This window comes from Oncorhynchus mykiss, chromosome 17, assembly GCF_013265735.2.
Source record: "Oncorhynchus mykiss isolate Arlee chromosome 17, USDA_OmykA_1.1, whole genome shotgun sequence".
NCBI lineage: Eukaryota > Metazoa > Chordata > Actinopteri > Salmoniformes > Salmonidae > Oncorhynchus > Oncorhynchus mykiss.
The window spans coordinates 81,852,039-81,866,450 of record NC_048581.1 but is presented as its reverse complement, the minus strand read 5'-3'; the positions used below and the strand labels follow the sequence as shown (position 1 = coordinate 81,866,450).

The 14,412-nt window shown below is 41.5% G+C and overlaps 1 long non-coding RNA gene across 1 annotated transcript; it reads right to left on the bottom strand.

The window, feature by feature from the left end:
• Positions 1-3,971: 3,971 nt before the first annotated feature.
• Positions 3,972-4,900, bottom strand: LOC118940109. The gene is made up of 4 exons (XR_005036711.1): positions 4,684-4,900; positions 4,509-4,583; positions 4,330-4,416; positions 3,972-4,046 (listed from the first exon to the last, which is right to left on the bottom strand). It is a non-coding gene; the product is annotated as an uncharacterized LOC118940109 (long non-coding RNA).
• Positions 4,901-14,412: the final 9,512 nt, after the last annotated feature.

The following is a 14,412-nucleotide window of genomic DNA, read 5'->3' as shown; positions in this document are numbered from 1 at the left end:
CTATCACTGATTGAATTATTTGTATTATTCTTCTCATGATTATGATGAATCGTTACGAGCCTAAATGACTCAAGGATGATTCCTATTGACTTCTTATTGAACTGAATTTCTGAATGACCTAATTATGACCATAGCAGCACCCACTCGTAGCACACGCTCCAGCAGGTATATATCACTGGTCACCCCCAAAGCCAATTCCTCCTTTGGTCATCTTTCCTTCCAGTTCTCTGCTGCCCATGACTGGAACGAATTGCAAAAATCTCTGAAGCTGGGGACTCACATCTCCCTCAATAGCTTTAAGCACCAGCTGACAGAGCAGCTTACAGATCACTGCACCTGTACATAGCCCATCTGTAAACAGCCCATGTATCTACCTACCTCATCCCCATACTGGTATTTATTTATTTATTTTGCTCCTTTGCACCCCAGTATCTCTACCTGCACATTCATCTTCTGCCGATCTACAATTCCAGTGTTTAATTGCTATATTGTAATTACTTCGCCACCATGGCCTATTTATTTCCTTAACTTACCTCATTTGCACTCACTGCATATAGATTTTTTATTTTATTTTGTTCTACTGTATTATTGACTGTCTGTTTTGTTTATTCCATTTGTAACTCTGTGTTGTTGTATGTGTCGAATTGCTACGCGTTTATCTTGGCCAGGTCGCAGTTGCAAATGAGAACTTGTTCTCAACTAGCCTACCTGGTTAAATAAAGGTGAAAAAAAAAGTAAATACTGAATGATTGTTATGATTTGATCTTTGATTATGAATTTGATTGGATACATGTTATTATGTTTCCTTTGTTATGAATTTGATCGGATACATGTTATTCTGTTTACTTTGCTATGCAGCACAGACTACCCAGTAAATATAACACTTTATGGTTAAAACGTCTTTGGGACTGGGGGGCAGTATTGAGTAGCTTGGATGAATAAGGTGCCCAGAGTAAACTGCCTGCTACTCAGGCCTAGAAGCTAGAATATGCATATAATTAGTCGATTTGGATGGAAAACACTCTGAAGTTTCTAAAACTGTTTGAATGATGTCTGAGTATAACAGAACACATATGGCAGGCAAAAACCTGAGAAAAAATCCAACCAGGAAGTGGGAAATCTGAGGTTTGTAGTTGTTCAAGTCATTGCCTGTCCAATATACAGTGTCTACGGGGTCATAATGCACTTCCTAAGGCTTCCACTAGATGTCAACAGTCTTTAGAACCTTGTTTAAGGCTTCTACTGTGAAGGGGGAGCGAATAAGAGCTGTTTGAGTCAGGGGTCTGGCAGAATGCCAGGACCTCAGTCAGGCGCGCGGCCGTGAGAGTTAGCTACGTTCATTTTCATTTCTACAGACAAAGGAATTGTTTGGTTGAAACATTATTGAAGATTTAGGATAAAAGCATCCTAAAGATTGATTCTATACATCATTTGACATGTTTCTACGAACTGCAATATAACTTTTTGGACTTTTGTAATTGAGCATTTGGATTACTGGGCTAAACGCGCGAACAAAAAGGAGGTATTTGGACATAAATGATAGACTTTATCGAACAAAACAAACATTTATTGTGGAAGTGGGATTCCTGGGAGTGCATTCCGATGAAGATCATCAAAGGTAAGTGAATCTTTGGAAAGTGGCTGTATGTTTTTCTGTGACTTGGCGCTGACCAAACATAATCGCAAGGTGTGCTTTCGCCGTAAAGCCTTTTTGAAATCTGACACAGCGGTTGCATTAACACTTGTATCTTTTATAAATTTTTATGATGAGTATTTCTGTAATTTGATGTGGCTCTCTACACTTTCACCGGATGTTTGTTTGAGACAATGCATTTCTGAACATAACACACCATTTTCAAATTAGGTTTTTGGACATAAAGATGAACTTTATCGAACAAAACACACATTTATTGTCGAACATGGAATCCTGGGAGTGCCATCCGGTGAAGATCATCAAAGGTTAGTGATTGATTTTAAAGCTATTTCTGAGTTTTGTGACACCTCTCCTTCTTTGGAAAATGGCTGTATGTTTTTCTGTGACTTGGCGCTGACCTAACATAAACGCAAGGTGTGCTTTCGCCGTAAAGCCTTTTTGAAATCAGACACTGTGGCTGGATTAATGAGAGGTTTATCTTTAAAATGGTGTATAATACTTCTATGTTTCAGGAATTTTAATTTGGCGCCCTGCAATTTCACTGGCGCTAGCATCCCACATATCCCAGAGAAGTTAAAGGAATTCCTGCCTCAGTCTCATCCATTCCTCTGCCTCCTGACCCGTGACCTCCTGCTCATCTTCACTGTCAGTCATCCTACCTGTCCAGCTACCCACACAGATTCCACTAATCTTTCAGTGGTCCTTCGAGCCGATGCTTTGTGGGTGTCAGTTGTTGATCTGGGCAGAGGGTCCCTGGTTCGAGCCCAGGTAGTGGCGAGGAGAGGGACTGAAGCTATACTGTGACACTGTCTTCCAAGAGTTCTCCCTCGCTGTCCAATCCCTGACCTTGATGCTCCAATCCGTTGAAGGAGAAGACGGGAACGAGCTGAAACGTGGCTCCCACGTGGACAGGCTTCTTAGCAAGCTTCCAGCACAACTCAGAGTTTCATTGAACATTTTTTTAACAGGGATCCTGAAAGAGGGCTCGAGAGGCACCTATGCCCTTAGAGACCTGGCCGCATGGTCGCAGGTGAAGGCGAAGGCAAAGAGCATCGCTCACCAGGCCACAATTTCAGCCACAGCCTCCGGGGTAAGGAAGGAGTTTGAACGCCAGGAGGGACATAAAAGTCCACATCCTACTACCATGTACTTAAATAGTGAAGCCGGGCTGGAACCCGGGAAGAAGACCTCTCTCAAGAGCAAGACCATCAAATTCCAGCCTTACTGCCCCTATTGCAATAGTAAGGGGCACTTCCTTGGCTCATGCTCCAGGGTAAAAACAGCTCACTCAACCTAATTTGAAGGCCTGGATATCTTCAGGCGAGCGATGCTACAAGTGTGCCCGTAGCCATAAGGCGGAAACCTGCACATTGAGGAAACCCTGCAATTGCTGTAAGGAAGTCCATCTCAGTGTTGCATGATGTAATTCCCAAAGCACAGAAGGAGCAGAGTATGCTCATGGTAGGAGCTGCAAAGGAGCCCTACCTTGACCAGCAGAACCGGTCTCTGAGGGTCATGTTGAAGGTCGTAAAGGTCCCTCTGCAAAGTGAAGGGAGGAGCATGGATACATTCACAGTTCTAGATGATGGGTCTGAAAGAACAATAATTCTCCCAGCTGCCGCCTGTCAGCTTAACTTGGAGGGGACCGCTGAGACCCTTAATCTCAGAATGGTGCAATGACTCAAGGATGATTCCTATTGACTTCTTATTGAACTGAATTTCTGAATTACCAAATTATGTAAATAATGAATGATTGTTACGATTTGATCTTTGATTAGGAATTTGATTGGATACATGTTATTTGTTTCCTTTGTTATGCAGCACAGACTACTCAGCTACAGTGTGCTCCTCCCCCAGGTCAAGCTCCAGTGTGCTCTTCCCCCAGGTCAAGCTCCAGTGTGCTCTTTCTCCAGGTCAAGCTCCAGTGTGCTCTTCCCCCAGGGCACAGACTTCCCAACGGACGGAGGAGTTCTGCTTCTGTAAGACTGTGGAGAAAATCACTCAATCACATAGAAATAGGATGGAGAGAATCCTCTGGGGGAATGGTACACGTGTCACGGTCAACAAATAAAACACAGTGAATATTACACATAAAAATCTATCCCCACCTTAATCCGTGGTGTTGCGCCAGCTGTACTGGGGGAACACCAAGATGGAGTTTGAGAGCTTTGCTTTCCTTTGACACATCAAACATACCACTCCAGTTAATCTGATACATTCTACAGTGATCATACAACATACCAACACCACATCCATTGATGATGGAATAGCCTACATTATAAAAACACCACACAAAATAATCAACCGATTCCAATACCTTAATTTGCGGTGTTGCTCTCACTGTTGTTATGGAGCTCCAAGATGGAGTTCTTGGGGCTTTACTTTCCATTTCCTTTAACTCATCAAAAATATATCAGTTAATGATCAATAACATTAATGTTTGGATTCACAGCATCTCTTCTGTCTGAGTTTGGGATTGGGTTACAGAGGCTTTGTGTGACTGTCCTCAGGCATCGTGGCTGAGTGTTTCAGAACACCTAACTTCTATGGACTTTGGCTAAGGCAGCTAGCTCATTTGCAAATGTTTTTGTTGTTGGGGAAAAACAATAGTGTTTGTCAGACACTTTTTAACAACACTAAGTGTTGTTGTAATGCTCTGATATCTGAATATGTACCTGTTTATCCTGTGTCTGCAGTTGTCTGCTCATTTTCTGACATGCCGTCTCTTTTTCCAGGACTGTAATCTCCTGTAGTCAGCTTTCCTACAACACAACATGACATCACGACTGAGTCAATTTACAACATTTGTCACTTGACACAGCTTTGTCAGCATGGTGGATGGCAGGGGACTTACCCTCTCCTTCATTTCTTTCTCCAGTTGTTCCTTCAAATGGTCATTTTCCATGTTCTGCTGTGACAGATCCAATTCCTGAGGAAAAATCAGAAAAGAAGCAGATATATAACACTCTACTGAAATACTCCCAGTTAATACAATGACATTTTTATTAATGTACTATCATGTATCATACCAGTGATGTTCTATTAGCAGCTGCCTCCATGTCTTTTCTCTTCTTATCATCAAGTTCTGCATCTTTCTCGTCAACCATTTTGTCATAGTGGTTCTGATGCCAACAGAGAACTTAACCTTGTGCTTTCCGTCACGGCAACCATGTCTGCTGTCTTGTTCTGACGTTTGACTTCAGCATCTTCCTTACTCTTGACGGCCTCTGTAGCTCAAAGCTGTAGCTTCGGTACCTGCAGGGATCAGGTTACAGTCGAAGTCAGAAGTTAACATACACTTAGGTTGGAGTCATTAAAACTGTTGTTTCAACCACTCCACAAATTTCTTGTTAACAAACTATAGTTTTGGCAAGTCGGTTAGGACATCTACTTTGTGCATGACAGAAGTAATTTTTCCAACAATTTGGTTACAGACAGATTATTTCACTTATAATTCACTGTATCACAATTCCAGTGGGTCTACCTTCAAACTCAGTGTATCTTTGCTTGACATCATGGGAAAATCAAAAGAAATCAGCCAAGACCTCAGAAAAAAAATGTAGACCTCCACAAGTCATCACATTCCCAGTGGATCAGAAGTTTACATACACTCAATTAGTATTTGCTTGCATTGACTTTAAGTGGTTTAACTTGGGTCAAACATTTCAGGTAGCCTCCCACAAGCTTCCCACAATAAGTTGGGTGAATTCTGGCCTACTCCTCCTGACAGAGCTGCTGTAACTGAGTCCGGTTTGCTCGCACACGCTTTTTCAGTTCTTCCCACAAGTTTTCTATGGGATTGAGGTCAGGGCTTTGTGATGGCTACTCCAATACCTTGACTTTGTTGTCCTTAAGCCATATTGCCACAACTTTGGAAGTATGCTTGGAGTCATTGTCCATTTGGAAGACCCATTTGCGGCCAAGCTTTAACTTCCTGACTTATGTCTTGAGATGTTGCTTCAATATATCCACAAAATTTTCCTACCTCATGATGCCATCTATTTTGTGAAGTGCACCAGTCCCTCCTGCAGCAAAGCACCCCACAACATGATGCTGCCACCTCCGTGCTTCACGGTTGGGATGGTGTTCTTCGGCTCGCAAGCTTCCCTCTTTTTCCTCCAAACATAAAGATGGTTATTATGGCCAAACATTTCTATTTTTGTTTCATTAGACCAGAGGACATTTCTCCAAAAAGTACAATATTTGTCCCCATGTGCAGTTGCAAACTGTAGTTTGGCTTTTTTATGTCTGTTTTGGAGCAGTGGCTTCTTCCTTGCTGAGCGGCCTTTCAGGTTATGTCGATATAGGACTCGTTTTACTGTGAATATAGATACTTTGTACCTGCTTCCTCCAGCATCTTCACAAGGTCCTTTGCTGTTGTTCTGGGATTGCTTTGCACTTTTCACACCAAAGTATGTTCATCTCTAGGAGACAGAACGCGTCTCCTTCCTGAGCGGTATGGCAGCTGTGTGGTCCCATGGTGTTTATACTTGCGTACTATTGTTTGTACAGATGGACATGGTACCTTTAGGCATTTTGAAATTGCTCCCAAGGATGAACCAGACTTGTGGAGGTCTACAATTTTTTTCTGATTTCTCTTGATATTCCCATTTTTCAAGTCTGTAGGCCTTGAAATATATCCACAGGTACACCTCCAATTGACTCAATTATATAAATTAGCCTATCAGAAGCTTCTAAAGCCATGACATTATTTTCTGGAATTTTCCAAGTGTCACGCCCTGACCTGAGATATCTCTGTTTTCTATATTATAGTTAGGTCAAGGTGTGACTAGGGTGGATACGCTAGGTTTTGTATTGTCTAGGGGTTTTGTATGTCTCAGGGTTTTTCCATTGTCTAGGGTTTTTGTATGTCTAGAGTTTTGCAAGTCTAGGTATTTGTATTTTTATGGTGGCCTGATATGGTTCCCAATCAGAGGCAGCTGTTTATCATTGTCTCTGATTGGGGATCATATTTAGGTAGCCATTTCCCTTTGGTGTTTGTGGGTTCTTGTCTATGTGTAGTTGTGTCATAGCCCGGTGTGCTCTTTTCCAGCTCCTCGCAATTGCCGGTCTAGAATGGGCATCCAGATAGGACGGATGGTGCCGTCTCCATGTACACCTCCTTGGACCAGGATATCCTGCGGCGGCTCTGTGTACTGTGTCTCCGGTGCGTCTGCACAGCCCAGTGCATCCTGTTCTAGCGCTCCGCACTTGTCGGGCTCAAGTGAACATCCAGCCAGAACGCATTGTGCCAGCTCTACGCTCCAGATCTCCAGTGCGCCCCCACAGTCCAGTACATCCTGTGCCTCCTCCCCGCACTTGCCATGAGGTGCATGTCTTCAGCCCGGTGCCACCTGTACTGGTCCCACGCACCAAGCCTCCAGTGCACCTCCGGAGTCCAGTACGTCCTGTGCCTACTCCCTGCACTCGCCCTGAGGTCTCCAGGGCGCATCCACAGTCCAGAGCTTCCGGCGACAGTTCCCAGTCCAGAGCTTCTGGCGACAGTTCCCAGTCCAGAGCTTCTGGCGACAGTTCCCAGTCCGGAAAATCCAACGACGGGCCACAGTCCGGAACCTCCAATGACGGACCACAGTCCGGAACCTCCAACGATGGGCCACAGTCCGGAACCTCCAACGACGGGCCACAGTCCGGAACCTCCAATGTCGGGCCACAGTCCGGAACCTCCAACGACGGACCACAGTCCGGAACCTCCAATGACGGGCCACAGTCCGGAATCTCCAACGACGGTCCACAGTCCGGAGCCTCCAGAGACGATCCACAGTCCGGAGCCCCCCACAACGATCCCCAGTCCGGGGTCTCCAGCGAAGATCCCCCCTCCAGCGACGGTCCCCAGTCCGGGGTCTGGAGCGACGGTCCCCAGTCCGGGGTCTCCAGCAACGGTCCCCAGTCCGGGGTCTCCAGAGACAGTTCCCAGTCCGCGGCCTCTGGCGATGATCCACGGTCCGGTTCTACAAAAGCGGAGGGATCAGCGTAAAGGGGCATCCAGAACCAGAGCCGCCATCAAGGGAATATGTCCACCCAGACCCTCCCCTATAGGTTCAGGTTTGCGGCCGGGAGTCCGCACCTTTTGGGGGGTACTGTCACACTCTGACCTGAGATATCTCTGTTTTCTTTATATTTTGGTTAGGTCAGGGTGTGACTAGGGTGGATATGCTAGTTTTTGTATTGTCTAGGGGTTTTGTATTGTCTAGGGGTTTTGAGTTGTCTAGGGTTTTTGTATGTCTAGGGTTTTGCAGGTCTAGGTATTTGTATGTTTATGGTGACCTGATATGGTTCCCAATCAGAGGCAGCTGTTTATCGTTGTCTCTGATTGGGGATCATATTTAGGTAGCCATTTCCCTTTGGTGTTTGTGGGTTCTTGTCTATGTGTAGTTGCCTGTCAGCACTCACTTGTATAGCTTCACGTGTCGTTTTGTTATTTTGGTTAGTTTGTTCAGAGTTCATTCTTATAATAACCACGCTGCGCTTGGGTCTCCTTCATAAGACGAACGTGACACCAAGCTGTTTAAAGGCACAGTCAACTTAGTGTATGTGAACTTCTGAACCACTGGAATTGTGATAAAGTGAATTATAAGTGAAATAATCTGTCTGTAAACAATTGTTGAAAAAATTACTTGTGTCATGCACAAAGTAATTTTAGATGTCCTAACCAACTTGCCAAAACTATAGTTTTTTTAAAAAGGCCATTTTCCTTTTGGTAGGCCGTCATTCTAAATAAGAATTGCAATGCAGCAAGATACATTTGTTCTCAAAATCATTCACCTTTTCTTTCCCAGAGAGAGGATTTGAAATCCTAAAATGACAAAGTTGAAGAGCAAGGTGAAGACACTGAGAATCTGCAGAAGAAACCTGGAAAAAGTTTAAGCAAATCAACTGTTTCAAACTGTTTTTCAGACAACGACAAAATACGGCCAAATCTACAGTTGAAGTCTAAAGTTTACATACACTTAGGTTAGAGTCATTAAAACAAGTTTTTCAACCATTCCACAAATTTCTTGTTAAAATACAATATAAATATAGGACAAAAAACACACATCACAAAAAGAGAGTCAACACAACACTACATAAAGAGAAACCTGAGACAACAACATAGCAACGCAGCAACACATTACAACACAGAATGGTAGGATCACAACATAACAACAACATGGTAGCAACACAACATGGTAGCAGCACAAAAACATGGTACAAACATTATCGGGCAGAGTCAACAGCATAACGGTCAAGAAGATAGAGACAACAATACATCACACAAAGCAGCCACAACTGTCAGTGAGAGTGTCCATGTTTGAGTCTTTGAATGAAGAGATTGAGATAAAACTGTCCGTTTGAGTGTTTGTTGCAGCTCGTTCCAGTCGCTAGCTGCAGAGAACTGAATAGAGGAGTGACCCAGGGATGTGTGTGCTTTGGGGACCTTTACCAGAATGTGACTGGCAGAACGGATGTTGTATGTGGAGGATGAGGGCTGCAGTACATATCTCAGATAGGGGGGAGTGAAGCCTAAGAGGGTTTTATAAATAAGCATCAACCAGTGGGTCTTGCGACGGGTATACAGAGATGACCAGCTTACAGAGGAGTATAGAGTGCCGTGATGTGTCCTATAAGGCGCATTGTTGGCAAATCTGATGGTCGGATGGTAAAGAACATTGAAACACTCGAGAGCACCCTTACTTGCCGATCTATAAATAATTTATCCGTAATCTAGCATGGGTAGGCTGGTCATCTGAATCAGGATTATTTTGGCAGGTGGGGTGAAAGAGGAGCAATATCGATAGAGGAAACCAAGTCTAGATTTAACTTTAGCCTGTAGCTTTGATATGTGCTGGTGGCAGGACAGTGCACCGTCCAGCCATTCTCTCAAATACTTGTATGAGGTGACTACCTAAAACTCTAAACCCTCAGAGGTAGTAATAACACCTGTGGGAAGAGGGTCATTCTTCTTACCAAACCACATGACCTTTGTTTTGGAGGTGTTCAGAACAAGGTTAAGGGTAGGGAAAGCTTGTTGGACACTAAGAAAGCTTTGTTGTAGAGCATTTAACACAAAATCCGGGGAGGGGCTAGCTGAGTATAAGACTGTATAATTTGCATATAAATGGATGAGAGAGCTTCCTACTGCCTGAGCTATGTTGTTGATGTAAATTGAGAAGAGCGTGGTGCCTAAGATTGAGCCTTGGGGTACTCCCTTGGTGACAGGCAGTGGCTGAGACAGCAGATTTTCTGACTTTATACGCTGCACTCTTTGAGAGAGGTAGTTAGCAAACCAGGCCAAAGACCCCTCAGAGAAGATTTTGTTGACCTTAGCTGGCCTACAAGAATGGAATGGTCTACCGTATCAAAATCTTTGGCCAAGTCAATAAAAATAGCAGCATATTAACAGCAGCATATTAAATATTAACAATCAACTCTGACCATAATTGATGGTTTTCCTCCTGGAGTCTTTCAATTTCCTTCTTCATCTTCATCTATTTTGCCTCCCTCTCCTGAATGAGAGAAAAATATTCCCATAACAACACAATACCATAAATTATCAGAAAACTGCTAAATTATTCTGTATTATTATATACATATAGCAACACATGTTCAATTCATACAGACTTTTAGTCGTGCTACAAGAATGGTTGCCTCTGAGGATTCATTCTGCATCGTCTCCAGAATAGTCTTGTTCTCAAGTTGCAGCTGATTGAGACTTGCTGATAGCTCTTCATACTTCCCCCTGGGGAAGAGTTCACATTCAGCATTATTTAAATGGAGAATTGGAGACATGGAGGAAAACTGTCCCTCAGGTAATTATATAAGTGATATTTGAACATCAAAGGCCTTACTCATGTTGTACAATGTCTGTCTTTAGATGATCTTTTTCCTTGATGGATTTTTCCTCTCTTCTCATTGCAGCAGATAATTGCCCCTCAATCTCTTGTATTTTCCTCTGTGGGAGAGAACACATGAACAATCTCTTTCCTGGACGATTGCATGTACAGGTGTCGAACAAAAAATTGAAGCCAATATTGTGCGAGGAAAATACAATTGATAGAATCAAACCTCAGTCATATTGTCTTTTTCCTTCAAATAGTTTTGCGTTTCAGCCTTTTCAAGTGCCTTTTCCAGTCAATTGTTTTCAGCAGACTTTATTCTGGACGGGTACAACACATTAATAAGATTTAAGCAAACAATATTCTTCTGAATAAGTATTGCTACAAATGTATCTACACAACGGTCATCTGAACATCATCTTACCTTGAATTAGTGAATTTCAGCATGTTTCCCCTTAAACTCTGTGGTGAGTTCTGATGTTCTGGTCTCCACAACTTTGTTTTATCTAGTGACTGTATGGATTTTGTTTTGACATCCTAAAGGCAAGAGTTAAATAATTGCTCTTTCATTAACCTCACTACATGGACTAGGCATGACATTTATAAGAGGGAAGTGTCAATTTGGGTTCACAAAACACAGTGTAATCTTTATAATCTTTGAATTGCATAACCTGTGTTTTGAATATTCTCTTCATCAGCATATTGGAGTACAATATATAATACCATCTTCAAAGTCTTTATTGAGCTGTTCGGCACTTTGCAGACTCTAACAGGGATTCTTGTTCTTTGATGGGCTTCCTGATGTTGCTCTGTCAAAAAAATAAGATGTTTATTAGTTTTTGTCATAAATCATGAAATTTAACAGGAGTAAAGCAGTTATGATGCAGCTACCATGCTTGAAGTTACACTTTCAGTAAAATGCATGGAATATTTGGAAAAGTTCACACTTAGGCCTAATCAATGAACAAAATCTAAATAAATTAGATTTTTTTCAAGTGCCAATCTTACTTGCTGCCTCTTGTAAACTTGTGCAACTCTCTTGGGTTTCATAGAGGTTGAGCAGGATTTACTGAAGTTTTTCTTTTTTGTTCTTCCTTTTCATCTGTATCACAACGTTTAAGAGATATTTTCAGTTTGAATAGTCTACATACGCAAAGTAAAATACTGTTCATATTATGTGTGACAACAAGAGGTTTCCAAAAATGTTTTGGGAAACATTCAACAAGGCAGTGCCCATTACTCTACTCATGTTGATTGAGTCAGTTATTGACCAATCTCTTCTTGTTTCATGCTGAATTCTTCCCCAAACTTCTGCTTTAGATCATTCAAATCTTACAATCCCTCTTTGACTGTGTAAAATGTTCACACCAAAGGAGTTGTTGTTCTATTTGAATATACTGTGTACATTGCCTAGTGTTATGTTCATAACAACACAATACAAGTACATTGATGATTATATACAGTATTAAAAGTACACATACATTTCAGCATCTCATGGCGGTCAGTTTCTGCTTGAATACATAGGCTCTCAAAGGCAACATTCATCTTCTATAACAATTAATTAAGTAAACACATTTCACTAGCACCATACATGCTTTATTCATGTAGATAACAAATAATCAAAAGAACAGGAAATATTCATATTCACCTGAGTACTTTCACTGTGCTAATGACGCTGGAGGGGATGGCTGCCGTTTTACGGGCTCCTAACCGATTATGCTATTTTGTGTGTTTTTTCTCATTGTTTGTAACTTATTTTGTACATAATGTTTCTGCTACCGTCTCTTAAGACCGAAAAGAGCTTCAGGGTATCAGAACAGCGATTACTACCCCGACTAACCTGTACTCCCGGATATTGAATCGGTACTGGTACCGGCTGTATATAGCCTCGTTATTGTTATTTTATTGTGTAACTTTTTTTTACTTTAGTTTATTTAGTAAATATTTTCTTAAATCAATTTTTCTTAAAACTGCATTGTTGGTTAAGGACTAAGGACTTGTAAGTAAGCATTTCACAGTAAGGTTTACACCTGTTGTATTCGGCGCACGTGACAAAAAATATTTGATCTTCTGTCCATGAACACATGATGGGTTTCTTCTCTAAGAGAACATAGGTTAGTTTGAGGACAACGTAGACCACAAAATGTCCTCAGTTTCAATTTAGGTACTAGCATGTACACTAAGGGTGAGAAGACGGCATGTTTTAGTAACGTAGATGGACTTTCTCCGCTGATCTTTCAAACGTATATTTAAATATATGACTTATGTTCCATGTTGCATTGTTTCTGTTCGAGAAATAAATGTGCCAGATGATTATACAATCTATAGTGAAAGTATCATGTTGTAATCAAATACATACCTGTTCCGCAGATCATTCTCACTGCTCTGATCTTCTAGTCAGCGTGCGAAATACAAAAATGTTTTTTTGAAATATGTAACTTTCACACATTAACAAGTCCAATACAGCAAATAAAAGATAAACATCTTGTTAATCTACCCATCATGTCCGATTTCAAAAATGCTTTACAGCGAAAGCACAACATATGATTATGTTAGGTCATAGCCAAGTCAAAAAAACAGCCATTTTTCCAGCCAAAGATAGGAGTCGCAAAAAGCAGAAATATAGATAGAATTAATCACTAACCTTTGATGATCTCCATCAGATGACACTCATAGGACATCATGTTACACAATACATGTATGTTTTGTTCGATAATGTGCATATTTATATCCAAAAATCTCAGATTACATTGGCGCGTTACGTGCAGTAATGTTTTGATTCCAAAACATCCAGTGATTTTGTAGAAATACTCATAATAAACATTGATAAACGATACAACTGTTATTCACAGAATTAAAGATACTCCTTAAAAGACTTCTCCTTAATGCAACCGCTTTGTCAGATTTTAAAAAAACTTTACTGAAAAAGCATAATCTGAGAACAGCGCTCAGAGCCCAATCCAGCCCGAGAAATATCCGCCATTTTGGAGACAACAGAAGTTAGAAATAACACTATAAATATTCACTTACCTTTGATGATCTTCATCAGAAGGCACTCCCAGGAATCCCAGTTCCACAACAAATGACTGATTTGTTCCATAAAGTCCATCATTTATATCCAAATAGCCACTTGTTGTTAGCGTGTTCAGCCCAGTAATCCATCTTCATGAGGCGCAAGCACTTCGTCCAGACAAAAACTCAAAAAGTTCCGTTACAGGTCGTAGAAACAAGTCAAACGATGTATGGAATCAATCTTTAGGATGTTTTTAACATAAAACATCAATAAGCTTCCAACCGGATAAAAGCACTTGAACAAGAGCTAACTCTGTCGGGAGAGCGCGTCACGAGCCTGAGACACTCTGCCAGACCCCTGACTAAAGCAGGTCTCATGAGCCCCTCCTTTATAGTAGAATCCTCAAATCAGTTTCTAAAGACAGTTGACATCTAGTCACTAGAAGCCGTATGAAGTGCAACTTGACTCCATAGACACTGTGTATTCGGTAGGCCAATCCTGGTTGGATTTTTCTCAGGTTTTTGCCAGCCATATGAGTTCTGTTATACTCACAGACATCATTCAAACAGTTTTAGAAACTTCAGAGTATTTTCTATCCAATACTAATAATAATATACATATATTAGCATCTGGAAGAGAGTAGGAGGCAGTTCACTCTGGGCACGCTATTCATCCAAAAGTGTAAATGCTGCCCCCTATCCCAAAAAGGATTATAGGACTGTAGCATTTTCACTCTGTCATTTCAATATAGGCCTAGACCTTAACCATATAGCCTGTTATTTAAAACTAAGAATTAAGATAAATTGAAATAAAGACTAATTTGCTCATACTCAACTAATATTGGCTCACTGGTGAGTTGTAAAGTGTGGTATCTACTGTATCTATATAGTGGTGCGAAAAGTACTAAAACT